At 50.2% G+C, this 21,949-nt stretch overlaps 1 protein-coding gene across 3 annotated transcripts in view; it reads left to right on the forward strand.

Moving 5' to 3' along the window:
• Positions 1-10,984: 10,984 nt before the first annotated feature.
• Positions 10,985-21,949, forward strand: part of LOC308580889 (G-protein coupled receptor 22-like) — a 40,413-nt gene continuing 29,448 nt past the window's right edge. Inside the window, exon 1 of one of the 3 annotated variants that reach the window (XM_081183167.1) lies at positions 10,985-11,005. The gene's annotated coding sequence lies outside the window, so the exon portion shown is untranslated. Of the gene's footprint in view, positions 11,006-11,115; positions 11,251-11,276; positions 11,580-21,949 lie in introns of those variants that run through there. The other 2 variants (XM_081183166.1, XM_081183165.1) reach the window with 2 other exon arrangements.

Genomic DNA, 21,949 nt, shown 5'->3' on the forward strand with positions numbered 1-21,949 from the left:
CGAAAACCTTAAAGGGCGGGAGGGTGGGAAACAGGAACAGCTGGTAGGCGGGAAAAGAGGGGGATCCCCGGAGGCGTCTGTGTTAAATAGGGCAGGCCACGCCCCCAGAGCCAACCAATTGCCTGGCCACGGGGGTGACGAGGCCGGGGATTCCCCCAATCACGCAGGGGGGAGGGGGTGACGCCCGCAATCCCACCTCCTCTGCAGGGCAGAAGTGGCTTTCTCACCTCTTCCTCATTTAATCCCCCCAACACCCCTGTGAGGTAGTCTAGGCTGAGCAGCAGTGACTGGCCCCACCCAGTGAGCCTCACTGCCGAGTAGGGATTTGAACCCCTCGTCTCCCCAGGTCCTTGTCCAACGTTCTAGCCACTAAACCACACCAGCTCTCCACATCGTGAAACAGTCTCAAGATCTGCGTGAATATTTCTTTTCTTTCCTCACCCTGAGTTTGCCGGGGGTGTATGTGTGTGCTCACCTCTGCAAAGTTCATGCCAGCAATGCACAGCTGGGCCATTACTCTTAAAGAGGCTATCCATAATAGTCCAGTCTTTTTTTCCTGCAGCCGGACAAAGGGTTGAGAAAGGAGTCCTCCTTTTATAAAGTCATGCCGTACAGCGCCAAAATGAGCCACGCCTCAGCAGAGCTCTTGCTCCATTAATAACCATAATGTCCTTCCAAGAGAGCTGCAGCCGGCAACATCTCCATCTGCTGAGCAGTTCAACTGAGCAGGCAAAGCCCATTAGGGCACCTTACTTGCTGCCGTCTTCAGCTTCACACAGGTCCACCAAGGCTTGACAGTGATGCATTACTTAGATCTGGGAGAGATCTAAGTAATGACCCTTTCATAAGCATAGTAGTGAACAGGAGCGCAAATGCAGCTCTGTTAACCTCTGTGCATATCCCTCCCCGTATTTTCGTTTTTGTTAATGAGTACTCCTTAAAAGGGACGTGGGTGGCGCTGTGGGTTAAACCACAGAGCCTAGGACTTGCCGATCAGAAGGTCGGCGGTTCGAATCCCCGCAACGGGGTGAGCTCCCGTTGCTCGGTCCCAGCTCCTGCCAACCTAGCAGTTCGAAAGCACCTCAAAGTGCAAGTGGATAAATAGGTACCACTCCAGCGGGAAGGTAAACGGTGTTTCCGTGCGCTGCTCTGGTTCGCCAGAAGCAGCTTAGTCATGCTGGCCACATGACCTGGAAGCTATATGCCGGCTCCCCGGCCAATAAAGCAAAATGAGTGCCGCAACCCCAGAGTCGGCCACGACTGGACCTAATGGTCAGGTGTCCCTTTACCTTTACAGTAGCGCCTCGCAAGACGAAATTAATCCGTTCCATGAGTCTCTTCGTCTTGCGGTTTTTTCGTCTTGCGAAGCACGGCTATTAGCGGCTTAGCGGCTATTAATGGCTTAGCGGCTTTAAGAAAAAGGAAACAAACTCGCAAGACATTTCGTCTTGCGAAGCAAACCCATAGGGAAATTCGTCTTGCGGAACAACTCAAAAAACGGAAAACTCTTTCGTCTTGCGCGTTTTTCGTCTTGTGAGGCATTCGTCTTGCGAGGTACCACTGTACTCCTTAAAAATGCAAATAGGCGCCAAGGGTGCTTCTGAGCAGCTGCAAGACCATTTGGGGGCATGGGAGTTTAGCTATTTTACTCCTTGCTATGCTCAACCATGAGGGACATGGGTGGCGCTGTGGTCTATACCACTGAGGCTAGGGCTTGCCAATCGGAAGGCCGGCGGTTCGAATCCCTGTGACGGGGTGAGCTCCCGTTGCTCAGTCCCAGCTCCTGCCAACCTAGCAGTTCTAAAGCATACCAGTGCAAGTAGATAAATAGTTACCACTCCGGTAGGAAGGTAAACGGCGTTTCCGTGTGCTGCTCTAGTTTTGGTGTTCCGTTGTGCCAGAAGCAGCTTAGTCATGCTGGCCACATGACCTGGAAAAACTGTCTGAGGACAAACGTCGGCTCCCTCGGCCAGTAAAGCGAGATGAGCGCCGCAACCTTAGAGTCATTCACGACTGGACTTAACTGTTAGGGGTCCTTTACCTTTTTATGCTCAACCAAACTCCCCCCTCTGAAGCTGCTATTTGCATCTTAAGTGAAGCCTCTAGTTGCACCAATGGGAGCTTCCCTTGCGATGCAAATAGCAGCTTCAGAGGGGGAACTGACAGGATAGAATAGCTGCTATCTCTACCGGTCCCCACCTGCCCGGTTCTGAAAAGGAGGTCACACCATTAATCCTCTGGCCTCCCACTACTTCTCTGACTGACTTCACTTCCCAAAGAGATTTCACAGAACCGGCGGAATGTAAATGCTGCCAGTCCATACGTTTCCCAGTTCCAGGGCTTTGGAAAGGAACAAGCAAGGGGTCTCCCTTGTTTGGCTCACAGCATCTTCCTCCAATGCTGCCTTGCCCTTAGGCTCTGTTTCTCGCTCTCTCGTTGATGGCAGGCGCCTCCATCTCCATTCTTTTGAGCATCAGTGGTTCAGCAAAGAGTCTAAACCCCTTGAAGATATAGCCAGAAGGTTGCACAGTCAACTCTGGCAAGTGAGTACAGGTCAGCCAGTGTGGTGTAGAGGTTAAGAGCGGTGGACTCATAATCTGGTGAACTGGGTTCGATTCCCTGCTCCTCCACATGCAGCTGCTGGGTGACCTTAGGCTAGTCACACTTCTCTGAAGTCTCTCAGCCCCACTCACCTCACAGAGTGTTTGTTGTGGGGGAGGAAGGGAAAGGAGATTGTTAGCCGCTTGGAGACTCCTTCAGGTAGTGATAAAGCGGGGTATCAAATCCAAAACTCTTCTTCTGAGTCAGGGACCCACAGATGTTTTTGGCTGTGCTGGCTGGAGCTGATGGGAACCCAAGTCCAAAACTACAGGTACCAGGAATGTTGAAGGATGGCACAGATGTTGGCTAAATGGACAAATTCCATGTGCTTCGCTTCTTCGTCTCGAAGAACTGTGGGCAAGACCTTGCCAGTTCCTTGCAGGTGGTGGTGGTGGTGAGATAATATTCAAAACACTTTTTCTCTCTAACATGCATAAGAACACAAAAGGAGCCCTGCAGGATCAGGCCCATAAAGCCTTAAACAGCTCAGGACCGCAATACCTCGAGGACCCGCTCTTTCCATATGAACCTACCCGGACCCTGAGATCATCTTCTGAGGCCCTCCTTCGTGTGCCTCCTCCTTAAGAGGTACGGAGGGTGGCAACACGAGAAGGGGCCTTCTCTGCAGTGGCTCCCCATCTGTTGAACACTCTCCCCAGTTCGCCTGGCGCCTTCATTATACACCTTTAGGCGCCAGGCAAAAATGTTTTTTTTAACCAGGCCTTTTTAACCAGGCCTTTGGCTGATCCGATTTCCATCCTATGCCATTTTAAAATGTGGGGGTTTTTTGGGGGGGGGGTTGTCATTAGGTTGTTATTTTTATTTTTATTAGGTATTTTGTGGTTTTATATCTTGATGGTGGCGCTGTGGGTAAAACCTCAGCGCCTAGGACTTGCCGATCGCATGGTCGGCGGTTCGAATCCCCGCGGCGGGGTGCGCTCCCGTTGCTCGGTCCCAGCGCCTGCCAGCTTAGCAGTTCGAAAGCACCCCCGGGTGCAAGTAGATAAATAGGGACCGCTTACCAGCGGGAAGGTAAACGCCGTTTCCATGTGCTGTGCTGGCTCGCCAGATGCAGCTTCGTCACGCTGGCCACGTGACCCAGAAGTGTCTTCGGACAGCGCTGGCTCCCGGCCTCTAGAGTGAGATGAGCGCACAACCCTAGAGTCTGGCAAGACTGGCCCGTACGGGCAGGGGTACCTTTACCTTTACCTTTATCTTGATTTTATTCTGTGAACCGCCCTGAGACCCCTAGGTATAGGGCAATACAGCGGTACATCGGGTTACAGACGCTTCAGGTTACAGACTCCGCTAACCCAGAAATAGTACCTCAGGTTAAGAACTTTACCTCAGGATGAGAAGAGAAATCGCATGGCAGCAGCGGGAGGCCCCATTAGCTAAAGTGGTACCTCAGGTTAAGAACAGTTTCAGGTTAAGAACAGACCTCCAGAACGAATTAAGTTCTTAACCCGAGGTACCACTGTATATAAATTCAACAAATAATAATAATAATAATGATAATAGTCCAGCATCCTGTTCTCACAGTGGCCAACAACCAGGTGCCTGTGGTGAACCGGCAAGCAGGAAGGACCCGAGTACAATAGCACTCTCCACTTGTGTGGTTTCCAACAACTGGTATTCAGAAGCATTGCTGCCTCCAACCGGGCAGGAGAACACGTGTGTGTGTGTGTGTGTGTGTAGGGGGTAGGAGCACCTCAAAAGGACAAAAAAAGAGGGAGCAAGCTCTGGTGCTCACTGAAGCAAGGTTCTTTATTATAGCTCTGTGTGTTTCAGGGAAGAAGCAGAAGCTATAAATAGCTTCTTCAGGAGATCTATCTATCATCTATCTACTATCTATGTCTATCTATCTATCTATCTATCTATCTATCTATCATCTATCTATCTATCATCTATCTATCTATCATCTATCTATCTATCTATCTATCTATCTATCTATCTATCTATCTATCTATCTATCTATATCATCTGACAACCTTTGTATCATGATTCTTAAGAATATAACGTGTTACATATACAGTGGTACCTCGGGTTACAGACGCTTCAGGTTACAGACTCCACTAACCCAGAAATAGTACCTCGGGTTAAGAACTTTGCTTCAGGATGAGAACAGAAATCGCACAGCAGCGGCGCAGCAGCAGCAGCAAGAGGCCCCATTAGCTAAAGTGGTGCTTCAGGTTAAGAACAGTTTCAGGTTAAGAACGGACCTCCAGAACGAATTAAGTTCTTAACCCGAGGTACCACTGTACAGTATATACTGTCATGAGTTGGCTCTATAGAAAGTTCACATTGTCAAAAAATCTTTAGCTACTCTGAACGCCTAAGCCTATCACAGAATCTTTTTATGTTTATGGATTTTAAGAATCATGGTCCTAATGGCCGTTTTCTGCCAATAGCTCCTGAAGCAGGTGAGATTATTATTATTTGTTTTAATTTATTACCTGCCCTTCACCCTAAGGTCCCTTGGGGTGGGGGGTTGCAACTATTAAAGCAAAAATGTTAAACACAGAAAAGGAATGGTTTGAAACATAACATATTCCTTCATATCCATGCCAGCAAAAGAATTTCCTGTTAAATACCACCTGCCAGGCAGATGTTAAAGACACAGAAGCTGCTTATACAGTATTTGCAAAGAAGCCTCTTATCTGTTTTCTTAACTCTGAAACACGTAGAGCTGTAACAAACAATATGGCTTCACTGAGCCATAGTTTGCTCCCCCTTTATTGTCCCTCCCTCTAAGACATTCCAGAAACCAGATGCCCACCCAGAACCAGTATTCAGTGCTCAGGAAAACAGAGACTGAAACGTACCATATGTTTAAAATAGTTGGCTTTCTCCAAGGAATCCTGGGAACTGTAGTTCACCTGTCACAGAACTATAGTCCACAGCACCCTCAGCAAACTCAGTCCCCAGGATTCTTCTGAGAAAGCTTTAAATGCAGGTTAAATTAAGGTTACCAGACATCCCTGTTTCCTAGGGATAGTCCCCGGATTTACCAGCAGCTCACTCTCAGTGGAATGGAAAGGATATTAACTTTAGAGTTAATCAGGCAAAAATTAGCAATCCAAAGGGATAGTTGATTAAACAAGATCTTGCTGGCCAAGAATTCAATCACTTTCACTGTGACTTTTTAGCCGTTTCTAATTATTAAAAAGAGGGTTTTGCTTTACTGTTGGATTGCTTTGTTTTCATGGACTGAGACGGCTACCTTCAATTGCTTGCTACGGTGTGATTATCCCAGAGGCTTGCTGGGAAGGCAGTAAGGATTATTCATGACATTTAATCTCATTCTTCCTCCAAAGACCCCAGAACCTGGTTCTTCCCCACTTTATCATACCAATCCTGTAACATAGGTTAATCTGAGAGATCATGACTAGCTGAAGGTCATTTAGTGAGCTTTGTGTTATTCTGGGGTACACATGGACACTTACAGGGGAAGGGAGAAAGATCAGTCGTAGAGCATCTGCTTGACTGTTCGATCCCCAGTATCTCCAGGTAGAATTGGGACCATAAACGTCCTGAAACCATGGGGAGCTGCTGCCAGCCAGTGTAGACAATACTGGGCTAGACAGACTAGTAATTTGACTCAGCCTACATACATGGCTACACATACTGGGATAATTGGTAATACAGTGGTGCCTTGGGTTACATACACTTCAGGTTACATACGCTTCAGGTTACAGACTCTGCTAACCCAGAAATATTACCTCGGGTTGAGACCTTTGCTCCAGGATGAGAACAGAAATCGTGCTCCGGCGGAACGGCAGCAGCAGGAGGCCCCATTAGCTAAAGTGGTGCTTCAGGTTAAGAAAAGTTTCAGGTTAAGAATGGACCTCCGGAACGAATTAGGTACTTAACCAGAGGTACCGCTGTATATAGATCAGGGGTAGGCAAACTAAGGCCCGGGGGCCGGATGCAGCCCAATTGTCTTCTCAATCCGGCCCGCAGATGGTCCGGGAATCAGCATGTTTTTTACATGGGTAGAAGGTGTCCTTTTATTTAAAATGCATCTCTGGGTTATTTGTGGGGCATAGGAATTCGTCCATTATTATTTTTCAAAATATAGTCCGGCCCACCACATGGTCTGAGGAACAGTGGACCCGCCCCCTGCTGAAAAAGTTTGCTGACCCCTGATATAGATGCTAGGTTTTTTTGTTACTTATATCTCCTCCTGCCTTTCCTCCAAAGAACTCAAGGTGGCAGACAAGTTTTCCCGCGTCCCCCAATTTTATCCTTGCAACAACCTTCGGAGGTAGGCCATGCTAAGCGGTAGTGGCTGGCCCGACAAGCGAGCTTCGTGGCTGAGCGGGGATTCGAACCCTGGTTTCCCAGGCCCCAGTCCAGCGCTTGAACCACCGCACCACACTAGCACAGTTAAAAGGTAAAGGTAAAGGGACCGTTGACCATTAGGTCCAGGTGTGACCAACTCTGGGGTTGCGGTGCTCATCTTGCTTTATTGGCCGAGGGAGCCGACGTACAGCTTCCGGGTCATGTGGCCAGCATGACTAAGCCACTTCTGGCGAACCAGAGTAGCGCATGGAAACGCTGTTTACCTTCCCGCCGGAGCGGTACCTATTTATCTACTTGCACTTTGATGTGCTTTCGAACTGCTGGGTTGGCAGGAGCAGGGACCGAGCAATGGGAGCTCACCCCATCGCGGGGATTCGAACCACCTACCTTCGGATCAGCAGGGATGGCGTACCATCCGCAACCTTTTGAAAGCACTGGATCTTTACTCCTCTGGACCCTGTGCTCTCCCACTGTGAACCCCTGATCTATGGCACTCCTAAGCCTACACCCCAGTTCCTGAATTCCAGCTCCAACGTAAGGTTGATTTACAAGTCCCACAAGGCACTGACGGTGCCTAATAAGCGTATCCTTCCAGTAAAGATTGCTTCCATTTTAAGTGCCGTAACATGACACAGACGAATGGAAATTTATATTCAAATGCATATTTACCCATTACATTGTAATAAATATTGCACTGCATATTTATTAATCGGAAGCGGCCTTTGTATAAGGGTTTTCAAGTGTTCAAAGCCCTTCAAATGCATTATCTTGTAATCTTTATGACAGCTGTGTCAGGTAAGTATTATTCTTCCCCCGTTTTCACAGACGGGCGCTGGGGGGGGGCCTTAGGCAACCCTGTCAACCTAAAGCCACCAACCGAATTCATCATGGCAGAGATTAAAACCCAAGACAAAAACTTCCAGCAGATGTATTTTTAAACCAGTTTGGGGGCTTTTATAAGCCTAAGCTCCTTCCGCTCCTCTGAACCGTGAGAAATTCGGGAGCAGCGCTATTTGGGTTCGAGAAGAGAACACTGGAGATCACTCACGGTGTTCTTTCAATATTTGCTCTATTTAAAAATATACACAAGCAGAGCATGAAGCGAGGGGGGAGGAGGTAAGGTACATGGGAAGGGCTGCAGCTCAGCTGGCAGGGCGCATGCCTTGCATGCAGAAGGTCCCAGGTTCAATCCCTGGCATCTCCAGTTAGTAGTAGTAGTAGTAGTAGTAGTAGTAGTAGTAATAATAATAATAATTGATACCCCACCCATCTGGCTGGGTTTCTCCAGCCACTCTGGGCGGCTTCCAGCGGAATATTAAAATACAGTAACCTATTAAACATTAAAATCTTCCCAAAACAGGGCTGTCTTCAGATGTCTTCTAAAAGTCTGGTAGTTGTTTTTCTCTTTGACATCTGGTGGGAGGGCGTTCCACAGGGCAGGTGCCACTATTGAGAAGGCCCTCTGCCTGGTTCCTTGTACCCTGGCTTCTCGCAGAGAGGGAACCGACAGAAGGCCCTCGGTGCTGGACCTCAGTGTCCTGGCAGAACAATGGGGGTGGAGACGCTCCTTCAGGTATACTAGACCGAAGCCGTTTAGGGCTTTAAAGGTCAGCACCAACACTTTGAATTGTGCTCGGAAACATACTGGGAGCCAGTGTAGGTCTTTCAAGACCAGTGTTATATGGTCTCGGTGGCCGCTCCCAGTTACCAGTTTAGCATTCTGGATTAGTTGTAGTTTCTGGGTCACCTTCAAAGGTAGCCCCACATACAGCGCATTGCAGTAGTCCAAGCGGGAGATAACTAGAGCATGCACCACTCTGGAGAGACAGTCTGCGGGCAGGTAGGGTCTCAGCCTGCTTACCAGATGGAGCTGATAAATAGCTGCCCTGGACACAGAACTGACCTGCACCTCCAGGGACAGCTGTGAGTCCAAAATGACTCCCAGGCTGTTCACCTGGTCCTTCAGGGGCACAGTTACCCCATTCAGGACCCCATTCTGGGGTAGGGGAGACGACTGCCTGAAACCCTGGAGAGCTGCTGCCAATCAGTGTTGACAATATTGAGCCAGATGGGCCAATGGTCTGACTCGGTATTTTGCAGCTTCATATGACCCTCTGTGCCTGCCTTCCTGGCAGCAGATCCGCTGTCTTACAGGAGGTCTGCAGACACGCCAGCTCACAGATCTCCCTCCAGGTTTGGCAGATCCAGCCTCCAAGGAGCGTGCTGCAGCTGTTGCTGCCACTGCAGCCGCCGCCGCCGCCACAGCAGCAATGGGTGATGCATTCTCTGGAGGCAGGATCTGCTGCCCCTGCGGAACCTGCCGCCCAAGGCAGTAGCCTCACCATGCCTCAAGGGTGGGCCGGCCCTGTCTCCCTCTCACTGGCTGTGTTTCTTTGTCTCCAAAACAGCGGTTTCATCGCATACCCAAAGCTTTGATCAGCACCCCACTCTGGTGCTAGGTGGAGGGGAGGGAAGAAGGAAGCTACAATACCTTTCAAATTGTGATGCAGAAGGTCGGGAGCTGTTCTGCAGCCTGAGGGTCACCTTCCCTCTTGGGCAACCGTGCCAGTGGTGGGGAGACTGATGGGGAGCGAAGTCTGGGTCCGCTGGACCTGGAGTTCCTGCTCTGGTGGGTTTTACTTCCCTAACATTCCAAGCATGCAATTCTCCCATGAACATAATAAGGTGCCAGAAGCCATTCTGGGCCATGAACGAGGTTGTTCACTCACCACAGCATCGCAAAGCATCAAGTTGTTGGCATCTGTCTGTCTCGGGGGACAGTGGAAGAGTGCGCTTTACAGGTGAAGTCAAACTGTTCGAAGGTTGCAGTGGCTGCTGTGGCTGTAGAGGCCGATACAGGAGAGACATGTTTTGCTGCAGCTGGGACAGATGAAGGCATCCGATTGTGCTGTTGCAGATGCACCATGGTGTTTCTTCTCTCTGTGTTTCTCCCCAGGAATCCTTCCTCCTCTGGTCACTGCTACGGATGCATGACCTGCGGCTACCTGCAAGGGATCCCCCACAGGGTGGGGTAGATGTTGCCAGTCTTCATGCCATGTTTGCTGACGTCTTTGTAACGCAGAGTTGGACTGCCAACAGGCCTGGTGCCTGAAGCCAGCTCCCCACAGAGCATGTCCTTGGGGATCCTGCCATCTTCCATTCTGTGGACAAGACCAAGCCTGTGTAGATGTCGCTACGACAGGAAGGTGGGCTTGGAAAAGCGCGTCTTTGTTTGAAACTGCCCATGCAATGCCCAAAACCTTCCTGACGTAGCACATGTGGAAGGCATTGAGGCGCCGCTCCTGGCGGCTTAAAGTTGCTCATGACTCGCTTCCATAAAGCAGCGTGCTCAACACGCAGGCGAGGTAGACATTTGTCTTGGTATTGGACATTGGCATCACATTCTCCCATACCCTTTTGGGGAGGAGAGCCATTGCCATAGCTGCTGGCTCTCCCAAATCAGTACAGTGGTACCTCGGGTTAAGTACTTAATTCGTTCCAGAGGTCCGTTCTTAACCTGAAACTGTTCTTAACCTGAAGCACCACTTTAGCTAATGGGGCCTCCTGCTGTTGCTGCGCCGCCGGAGCACGATTTCTGTTCTCATCCTGAAGCAAAGTTCTTAACCTGAGGTACTATTTCTGGGTTAGCGGAGTCTGTAACCTGAAACGTATGTAACCCGAGCTACCACTGTATTCCGAATAGGGTTGTAAGTTGGTGGTGATCTCCGCAAAGCCACACAAACTTGTACCCAGGCCTAGCAATTTTATATAGACATGTAGTGCATGCACAGTCCGCCTCTTCTCCAAGGAGTTCCAGACCAGGTCCTCAACCACCCTGTGAGGTAGACAAGTTAAGCGGCCCAGGGTTGCCCGAGGAGGAGCTTCAGACCTCTCCACTCCTTCTAGGGCGCAGCGCTGAATTGCTTCGGCGGAAGAAGAGCGGGGGCTTTTCTGCTGAGTTGCTCGAGGGGGTCACACTTCCTCTCGCTCCCTACCGGAAGAGAAGGCCTTAGAGGGCCGCTCGCGGGTCTGCGGCCAAGCGCCCCACAGAGCAGCATTAAGAATGGCTACCTCTACCTGTCCAGGGCGAAAGAACGGGGTCAGTTTCCTATATCCGCGAGCGCTCCCTGCAGGTGGAGAGGGCGGCGGGGCAGCGCCCTTGGGCCCTCCCTCGCCCTGTGGCTGCGCGGAGAGGGCAGGAGCTGGCGAGGAGCAGCAGCAGCAGCAGCACGTGCCAAGCCCCTCCTTCCCTCGCGCCGCTGCGCGCCATCCAGCCCGGGCCGTGGGAGCTGCCGGCTGTTGGCAAGAGAGGCGCGAGGCTGTCTGCGGCGACGGCGCGCCCAGGTTCGTCCTGCTGCGAAGCGCGAAGGAGGTTTTTGCGCGCGCGCGCTTTTTAATGTTTTGCGCTCTCTCTCGCGCAGCTCTCCAGATGTGCAGGCAGGCAGCGGCGCGCGGCGCGGCCACGAGCCCGTCGCCGGCTGCACAGGCTGGGAGAGAAAGCAGCGGAGCCCGCCGAGCTGGAGGGTGGCGCTGGGGGGTGGAGGAGGAGGAGGCGAAGCGGCAGTGCTGCTGACGGGGATGATGGCGAGCAGCAGCTCCTGGGCAGCCGCACGGAGATGCCGCAGCCGGGCTTGCGCCTTCGCCTCCGCTGAGATACGAGCCGTCGGCCCCAGGTGAGCGCCCCCGCTGCTCCGGGGACGGGCGCGGGAGGCAGCAGGGATGTCCGCGGCCGCAAAGGCGGGCCAGGCCAGGGCTGCAAATGCCCAAGAGTTCCAGACGGGATAACGAGCCCGGTTGGAGGGGAGGGGGACGGCCGGGAGAAAGGGGGGGACGCTCCCCCCCCCGGCTGGCTTAGGAGAAAGGCAGGGGGTCCGCGCACAAGGAACGTCCCTCGTCAGGAGGCTGCTTTCTTCGGGGGGACATGCTTAGGTGGGAGGAGAACGGTGCCCGTTGGAGAGAAACGCCTTCTGCACATGCTCCGAGGCACCATGGCCTCGGGGCGAGCCTCGCGTTTGTAAACAGGTGCCCGAGCTCAGGCGAAGTCTTGCCCTTGCGCAAAGAGCGGGGGGCAGACGCCGCTGCCACCTCTGCCCGCCACCCACCCACCCACCTGCTGTCCCCCTTTTGGCGCCAAGGTGGCCTCGTCGTCGGGGCTTCCCAGCAGAGCTCTGGCTTTCCCTCGTCGCGGACGGTCGAGGGAGTAGCCCGGGAAGGCGAGGAGCTGCGGGCCGGCTGGCAGCAGTCCTAGCCGGGAAGCAGCTCTGGGCTTCTTCCCCGCTGACCTTGGGAAGCGACCTGCGGCTGCGGCTTTCTGCGCGAGCGGGGAGGGCAGCCGGGCAGGTTGGGCAGCAGGAGCGGGGGCGGCGGCGCGTTGCCTTCTAAGGTGGACGTGGCTCCGTCCGGGCTGGGCCGGCGTCGGGCACTCGGGACTTAGGAGGGAGGGTGGAGAAGAGGGGGGAGCCCGCCCGCGCTTTTTGCTTGTTTGTTTGCCTGGAAGGAGGAAGGGGCGGGTTAAAAGCCGGGACCGAGGAGAGAGGGGAGGCGGCGGGGGTGTCGTGACTTCAGGGCAGTCGAGGGGGCGGAGTGGCAGCTTAGCTTGGGATTCCTGGGCCTCCTCTGGAAGGGATGGGAGAGGGTAGGTTTGGAGCGAGCCGGGTCTCCTTCGAAGGAAGTAGCAGCCTGGGTTCTTGGGGAGGTGCTGTGGGCCCTCCCCTCTAAAAATGATGGGCATTGCCCTAAAGTTGATGGGCATTGCCATTCAAACGGTGTGGATGCGCCCCATCATGTGGTCGATTACGCAGGGCGGGGTTTACCTGCCACCTCCCCAATATTTATCCAAGTTGGCACCCCTGGCTGTGGGGCAATCTCAGAAGCCTTTAATTTTTGAGGTGGAGAGATTTCCACTCTTTGAGGGAGGAGGGAAATGGGGGCCAATGAGACTCCCTCATCCTCTGAAGGGAGCAGATGAGGATTGGGTTGGAGGTGCCAGACTAGCTAGAAACCCCTTGGCAAACCTCTGCTGGCCTGCCACCTTATGGGTGCCAGCGACTCTCTGCCCCATAGTCCTTGCCATTCCGCCCCTTCATGCAGGGGCCAAGATTCTGCCCAGGGGTTTGTTCCACATAGAAGAGGGAAGGGTGGGCAAATGAACCAGAGACAGACACCAGCCATGCTTCCACTCCGCCATTGCAATCTCGGTCACAGAATCATAGGGTTGGGAAGGAACCATGAGGGTCATCTAGTCCAACCCCCTGCAGTGCAGAAATCTTTTGCCCAAAGTGGGGCTCGAACCCCTGGCATTGATCCTGGCATTAAGAGTCTCATGCTCTGCCGACTGAGCTATCCCAGTTCCTCTTCAACCATTACATATTTACGCCTCTTATCAAAGGTGCTTCCCTGGGTCCCACAAGGCCCACCATCCCAGGGTGGGTGGGAGGTAACCAGAGGGGGAAATAGCACCTTTCTGTTTGTGGCTCCCAGTCTATATAATTCCTACTTGATTGGTGCCAGTCCAGAACCAAGCAAAGATTCACCACCACCACCAAGTTGCCTGAACATTTCAGCATGTTCTGTATTTTTGTTCTATGGTATAGTTTTGCTGGATTGTATTGGGTTTCTGGCTGCTTATCTCTGTGCTTTAATCTTCGTCATTTCTTTGTTTTGTAGTCTTAATTGGTTGTGTGGCACCGAGGGAGTTTTATATACTGAAGCCTCCTTTAGCATCTTACGATTTAGGTGCATGGTGTACACTCTGAGCGGCTTAAAAGTCTACACCTAAATTGCAAGATGTGGATGCAATAGACATGTTTGCAAACAGGCATATATGCTAGTCAGGGGTACGTGGTTGGCTGCATCTGCCTGTTGAGCGTGCGTTCACTGAGCGATGTGTGAAACGTACCTTGGGGCACCAGGCATGGCTGTGCTTGTGTTTGACTCGGAGAGACACTAGAACACAATGTGCCTGTGTCTAGGATACTTCGTTGGCTGGCTGTAAGAAGAGATTATCTATAGGCAATTGAGAGGTGATCTACATACAGTATAGCTTTTTCCTGTGTGGGAAGTGTTTCTCTGCCCTGAGAAGTGCAATGTCTGAGTTTGGATCTCTGAACAGAAATCGGCCTTAGTGTGCACATTTCGATATATGTATTGGGCACCTGTAATTTCCCGAAAGTGGGTTTTACGGCATAGTTGGTGGGAGGACAGGGAATAGGATTTGGGGCTTCCGTTTGTCTCTTCTTGTCTTAGTATTTGACTTAGGAAATGTCTTTGGGTGAGGAAAAGGGAATATGTAGGGAGTTAGGAGTCCAGATTTTAGTCTTCCGTGGGTGAAAAGTGTATTCTGTCGAGTGTATGTGTGTTTTGGGGGAGGGAGTTGGCTGTCTTTGATTTATTATTGCTTGCAACTCTAGAGCAGACTCATTTTTCCAACGTGGCCAAGTCAATCTCACTCTGTGCCTCACTTATAAAATGAAGATAATGATGTTTCTTTGCCAAGCTGCAGGGCTTGGGAGGATAACTGATTGGTTGGGAGGTGCCCTGATACTGTGTTAGCATTGATGTTGTGGTTCTGTGGCTGCCAGGCTCCTGGTCTTCCTTTGTAGCCCACTGCCGCGCATGTTAATGGAGAGGGGAGAAGGGGGAGATGTTTATTTTTGGAGTCAGTCCAGCCTTGAGCATAAGGATATCTCTTACCATTTTGCCGCTGCCTCCCTGAATTATTCTACAGGTTTCGATAGTCAAGATTGTGAATATTTAATGCGCTTTAATCCTCCCTACCATTCTCACAGTTAAGGTGGTACGTGGCTGGCATTTCTCCCCAATCTTTCAATGTGGTCTTATGGACTAGGAAATGGGGGTTCTAGTCCACATTATTTTATTTATTTACTTATATATTAAAAATATTTCCAAACCACTATCTATTAAAAAATAATAATCAGAGTGGTTTACAAACAATTGTATATAAATAAAGCCATTGAAAGGTTAAAAAACAGAAATCAGCTAAGTACAGTGGTACCTCAGGTTAAGTACTTAATTCGTTCCGGAGGTCCGTTCTTAACCTGAAACTGTGCTTAACTTGAAGCACCACTTTAGCTAATGGGGCCTCCTGCTGCTGCCGCACCACCAGAGCACAATTTCTGTTCTCATCCTGAAGCAAAGTTCTTAACCTGAGGTACTATTTCTGGGTTAGCGGAGTCTGTAACCTGAAGCGTATGTAACCTGAAGCATATGTAACCCGAGGTACCACTGTATTGCATAAAGATTGTATACTTAATTGCCTGTAAAAACCTGACAATCACTTTAGAGATTGCACCAGAAGCGGTTTAGTCCTGCTAGCCACATGACCAGGAAAGCTGTCTGTGGACAAATGCCGGCTCCCTCAGCCTGAAAGCGAGATAAGCACCACAATCCCATAGTCGCCTTCGATTGGATGTAACTGTCCCAGGATCCTTTACCTTTTTTTAAACAATATAGAAATTGGGTTTGGGTAGGTGATCCAGGCAATTGCCTGAGTAGGGTGGCCCAGACTTGAAGGCTGGTGTGTGTATATCCCTGTCTCATGCTATCAATCCACTACAGTACCGACATCAGGCATTGCTTCCTGGGAGAATTCAAGATGGTGGCGGCTTGCCACAAAACAGGGCTAAGTGGCAGCTCATTGGCAATAAAAAAAAGTGTTGCTGGGCTAACACATATGTGAGTGATTGCTGAGTGACTGGCAGCCAGCAGCCATACTGCATGGGGACTTTGATGGGAAGGGCACTGTCAACAGCACTGGGCAGGGAGCCATAACTGGGGAATCTTTTAAAGTCTGGCCCTGGCAATCAGGGTTCTTGGTTGTGCCAGAAGCCTACACACATGCTAGCCCAATGTTTCCCAAACTTGGGCCTCCAGCTGTTTTTGTACTATAGTTCCCATCATCCTTGCCCACAGGTCCTGCTAGCTGGGGATGATTGGAGTTCTGGTCCAAAAACAGGTGCAGACCCAAGTCTGGGAAACACTGCACTAGCCTCTCTGATTCAGACCTTCTCCCAAGTGTAGCTGCTGACGAGAGACACAATGGCAGGAGGAAGGCCAGTGAGCATACCTTGCACTCTTCACCTCACACGATGCTCATTACGCAAAGGGAGTCTGTATGAATTGAGCTATACTGACTGACCCAAGGAGTTTCGTGGCTGGGATTTGAACACAGGTCTCCCCCCACCAAAAGTCTAATGCTGTTCTTAATACATGCAGCCCTCTCTCTCTCTCCCTCTCTCTCAGTTTTTTTCTTCACCTCTTCCAGGGTTAAGCCCTGGGATTTAAGCTAGGGAGGCACCCTATCTTAATGGGTGTACAGTGGTACCTCTGGTTACGAACTTAATTCATTCCAGAGGTCCGTTCTTAACCTGAAACCGTTCTTAACCTGAGGTACCACTTTAACTAATGGAGCCTGCCGTGCCGCTGGCGTGCAATTTCTGTTCTCATCCTGAGGTAAAGTTCTTAACCTGAGGTACTACTTCCGGGTTAGTGGAGTCTGTAACCCGAAGTATTTGTAACCTGAGGTGTTTGTAACTTGAGGTACCACTGTACAGTGGTACCTCAGGTTACATACGCTTCAGGTTACAGACTCCACTAACCCAGAAATAGTGCTTCAGGTTAAGAACTTTGCTTCAGGATGAGAACAGAAATCGTGCTCCAGTGGCGTGGCGGCAGCAGGAGGCCCCATTAGCTAAAGTGGTGCTTCAGGTTAAGAACAGTTTCAGGTTAAGAACGGACCTCCAGAACGAATTAAGTACTTAACCCGAGGTACCACTGTATAGGGTTATGTAGCAGTTACAGTCCTGCTGTCTAAACTCTACAGGGATTCATATGTATTTTGTAACTGGGTTAGGAACTGGGAAGGTGGGACTGTGAGCTAATAATAATAATAATACCTTTATTGTCAATGTACAACCTGTGTACATTGAAATGAACCGAGCCTCCCCCCCCCCAAACACTCAATCTCATTGCACTCTGTGTGCTTGTCGCACAACAGACCAACCCTGAAAGTCAGTTGCACTGGATGCTGTTACGGTCCCCCCCCCCCCCCACAGAGAAGACAGAGATATGTACTTGGACAGCTCAAGTGGTGGTGGTCTAACTAGACAGATTTCATCATCTTCACAGCAGATCATCTCCTCTTGTGGTTCGCTCTATGAGCCTCCGCGGGCAGCATGGGGGTTAATGGGCCGTGCAGAGCGGTGCCTGCCATCCTTATTTCATAAGTCTGTGTCTATGCCCAGGGGTCATTCGGCACATTAGCCGAGTGCCCATAAAGCACACACACAATGCAGCTCGCGCACGGACCCTAAATGGTACCTATTGGTTTCATGGTTCCTTCCAAGTATCAGAGAGAGTTGGGGGGTTGGGGGGTTGGGTGGCTTTACAGATCTCTCTCCTTTTCCTGGAGTGTAGGGCTGGGGCAGAGGGGAGTAGAGGGTCCACAACAGGGAAATCTTGCATGTTTCTAATAAGAACCAGGCATTGTGTGGGATGCATCGCAGATGATGCCGCTTACCAATATAACACAGCAAGTATTCGCTTCCGTCTTTCTCCCGCTCTGTCTCATCTCTGTCACTTCAACACCAGTTAATAGTTGGTCTCCTTCCACTTGCTGGGGGCGAAGAATGGAATTTTCAGATACTGAGTGATTGACAGCTTGCTGCATTGCATCCCCTGGAGCCTACTTCACGGCCCCTCCCCCCTCCAATTTACATAGGATGCGCTCAGTCAAATTTCATTCGCTTTTCTGCATAAGAGTCCCATAACCTTAGACCATGGGTAGGCAAATTAAGGCCCAGGGGCTGGATCCGGCCCAATCACCTTCTAAATCTTGCCTGCTGATCTGGGAATCAACGTGTTTTTACATGAGTAGAATGTGTCCTTTTATTTAAAATGCATCGCTGGGTTATTTTTGGGGCATAGGAATTCATTCATTCCCCCCCCCCAAAAAAATATAGTCCAGCCCCCCACAAGGTCTGAGGGACAGTGGACCAGCCCCCTGCTGAAAACGTCTGCTGACCCCTGCCTTAGACGATGGTCTATATAGTATGCAGTTCCATACTAACCCAGCTGGAAGCCTTTTCCTTTTCACTGTGTTAATTGCACACTGGGTCAAAGGGGGTGTGCTCAAGAGCATCATCCACCAAAAGGTTTTCACTGTAAAGAGACAGTGTGGTATACTGGCTAGAGTGTCAGACCAGGAGCTGGGAGAGACCAGGGTTCAAATCCCCACATGGCTCTGGCGCTTGCTGGGTGACCTTGACCCAGACACTGCCTCTCAGCCTGTCCTACATCACAGGGTTGTTTTGAACATTAAATGAGGAGGACTGGGGGTGGGGGAACCATGCACGTTTCTTTGAGCTCCTTGGAGGAAAAGGTGAAGTATAAATGCAATCAGTGAATGTTTGCTGCAGAAGCCCAGCTGTGTCCCAGAGCTTTCCCATAACAAAATTCTGCAACAGAAACCTGTGAAAAGTGGGTTGTGGGGTTCTTGGTCTTGGTGCAGCTGGCATATGAATACTTTCTAGAAACCCCTTCCAGCGCCACCACGCCAATCCTGGCCCATCATCAAGCACTGGAAGACTGCAACACATTTGCACCCTGAATAGGAAGATGGGAAGCTGCCTTACAATGAATCAGATGAGAGCCAGTGTGGTGTAGTGGTTAAGAGCGGTGGTCTCGTAATCTGGTGAACCGGGTTCGCTTCCCCGCTCCTCCACATGCAGCTGCTGGGTGACCTTGGGCCAGTCACCCTTCTCTGAAGTCTCTCAGCCCCACTCACCTTTGAGCCGCTTTGAGACTCCTTCAGGTAGTGATAAAGCGGGATATCAAATCAAAACTCTTCTTATTCTTCAGTCCACCCAGCTCAGTGCTGTCTGAACTGACTGGCAGCAACCCTCCAGAGCTTCATGCCCCCAGCCTTGCCTGAGGAAGATGCCATGTCTTGAACCTGGAACCTTCTGCATGCAAAGCAGGTGCTGTCCTCCTGAGCTAGGTCCATTTTAGCACTCGCTGCCCAACAGCTTGGCGGTTTCTCATTGAGGGCAGCCAGTTCCCTACCCGGGTCCTGAATTAGGTCAAGAAAGCCGGTCGGTCCACTCGTCACAAGCCATACTGTGCCTTTCAGTCACCTGCAGGCTGGTCTTTTTTTCTGGAACGGAAAGGTATTGAACGGTGACCTTGGCTGCGCGAGAACAAGAGCGCAACACTTTTGTGCAGAAACGTTGGCCCCCCTCCATCTCTCACAAAGTGCTGCCTCGTTCGAAGGATTAAAGAAGAAGAAAAAGTCATTACTGATGAAATCTCTGCGCATGAGAGCAGCCCAGGAGGCCAGTCTCAAAAAAAAAAAGGTGGGCTCCAAGCCAGATCATTTCATGGCCCGTGCAAAGGATTATATACCGTTTTCATTTTGGATTAGCCTGGAATATTAACTGCAGTGTCCCTGTTCCATGCTTGCAGCGCTGCAGCCGTCATTGAGCCAGTGCAGAGAGTAGCAGGACAGAGTATTGTTTGGCTTGGTGTGGAAAGGCTTCTCCCCAAAGCCATGGTGGGGGAACTGGAGTGCTTGGTATTTTTTAATTTTTTTAATCGTTTTTTCAATACAAACAACAACCACAAAAAACACATACAACAAAAAGCGCAATAACACAATTTAACATTTCAGATTTGAGTACTGAGTACTGATATACAGTGGTACCTTGGGTTACATACGCTTCAGGTTATATACGCTTCAGGTTACAGACTCCGCTAACCCAGAAATAATGCTTCAGGTTAAGAACGTTGCTTCAGGATGCGAACAGAAATCGTGCTCTTGTGGCGCGGCGGCAGCAGGAGGTCCCATTAGCTAAAGTAGTGCTTCAGGTTAAGAACAGTTTCAGGTTAAGAACAGACTTCCGGAACAAATTAAGTACTTAACCCGAGGTACCACTGTACCTATGACTACACCTTTTTAACAATATTTCCCCACCTCTCATCCCCCTACTTCCCACCACCGTCCGCCTTATCGCTTAAATATTCCTTCCAGATTTCTTCATATTTATCCGTTCTTAATTTGCGTCGACATGCAATTCGTTCGCATGTGGCTAGTCCTTATTGTCAATCCATGTGCTTAGTGGAATCTTTTTGCGGCTCTTCCAATTCATCAGAACAAGTTTTTTTGCTTCTAATATGGCACGGTGCATCCATTTTTTTTGACGAACTGGAGTGCTTGGTACGAAATGAGACGATTGGAATAGTGGGCATATCGGGAACCTGGCAGAACACAGAATAAGTTTAGTACAGGATTATCCAAAGGAGAAAGTGGTTTAATAATGGGCGATAGCAACTATCTTGCCACATGGAACACAAATTTTTGAGATAGCAACTACCGTATTTTTCGCCCCATAAGACGCACTTTCCCCCCTCCAAAAATGAAGGGGAAATCGGGGTGCGTCTTATGGGGTGAATGCCTGCAAGCCTCGCGCGCCCGGCAGGAGGTCCCACCGGGTGCGCGAGGCTTGGGGCGGCAGCGGACTGCTTGCGCACACCTAGAAGCTTGGGGCGCGCTGAGCTCAGCACGCCCCAAGCTCCTGGTGTAGCGCAGCGATCCGCTAGCCCTGGGAGAGCCCCGCGGCTCTCCCAGGGCTAGCGGACTGCTTGCCAGCACGCAGAAGCTTGGGGCGCGCTGAGCTCAGCACGCCCCAAGCTCCTGGTGTAGCGCAGCGCACCTGGGGGGGAAATAAATTTTTTTTCCTTTATTTCCCCCCCAAAAAATCTAGGTGCGTCTTATGGGCCGGTGCGTCTTATGGGGCGAAAAATACGGTAACTCTGTCACATCGCTTGGATAAATATACACAGCTTTTCCAGATAGTTTAAATGACTGCTACTGTGGACCATCTGGCTAAGGAAATTATTAGATAACCTAAGGAGAGCTTTGCCCACATAGCAGTCTGCTCCCACGGTGGCCAACTTGATGCCTCTGGGAGGCCTACCCCCCAAAAAAAAAATAAATGGGGGGGGGTGGCATTCTACCTCTCCAAATTCCCAGAAACTGATATTCAACGAAGTATACAGCCTCTGACCCTGGGTGCAGTACAGTGGCACCTTGGTTCTAAAATTTAATCCGTTCCGGAAGACTTGTTCCAAAACCAAGGCACACTTTCCCATAGAAAGTAATGCAAAATGGATTAATCCGTTCCAGACTTTTAAAAACAACCCCTAAAACAGCAATTTAACATGAATTTCACTATCTAACGAGACCATTGATCCATAAAATGAAACCAATAATCAATGTACTATACTATAAATAAAACAGTATTGTAGATTATAAAAAATATTTTTTTTTCTTACCTGCACTGATGATAGTCATTGTTTGGATGGGGGGCTTTTATCCATTTCCACAGTCAATCAATCAATCAATCAATCAGTAGCTGAACTGTGATCCACACAATTACAAAAACAAATTAACTGAAAAAGCCTCAAAACAAAAAATGCAAAATAAATAGCAAAAACAAAAGCACCAAATATAAACTCCAAATATCACCTCAGAACACTGCAATCAGAAACGGAAAGCTTGAATTACAATGGGGGGGACTCAAATTAGCAGCACAACAGGAAACATGGCGGGACTCAAAATGGAGCACGTTCGGTTTCCAAAAAAAGTTCGAAAACAGGAATACCTACTTCCGGCTTTGCAGCGTTCAGGTTCCAAGTTGTTTGTGAACTAAGCTGTTCGAAAACCGAGGTGCCACTGTATTGATATTATGAGCTATCTTTCAAGGGCTGTCCCATGGAAGATGGAGCAAGCTTGTTTTCTCCAGCTCTGGAGGGTAGGACTCGAACCAGTGGCTTCACGTTACAATAAAGGAGATTCTGAACTAAACGTCAGGAATAACTTTCTGGCAGTAAGAGCTGTTTGACAGTGAAATGGACTCCCTTGGGAGGTTGTGGACTCTCTTTCACTGGAGGTTTTAAAGCAGAGGTTGGATGGCCACCTATTGGGGATGCTTTAGCTGATATTCCTACACCGCAGGGGGCTGGACTA

This window comes from Podarcis bocagei, assembly GCF_964188305.1.
Source record: "Podarcis bocagei genome assembly, chromosome: 2".
NCBI classification, from domain to species: domain Eukaryota; kingdom Metazoa; phylum Chordata; class Lepidosauria; order Squamata; family Lacertidae; genus Podarcis; species Podarcis bocagei.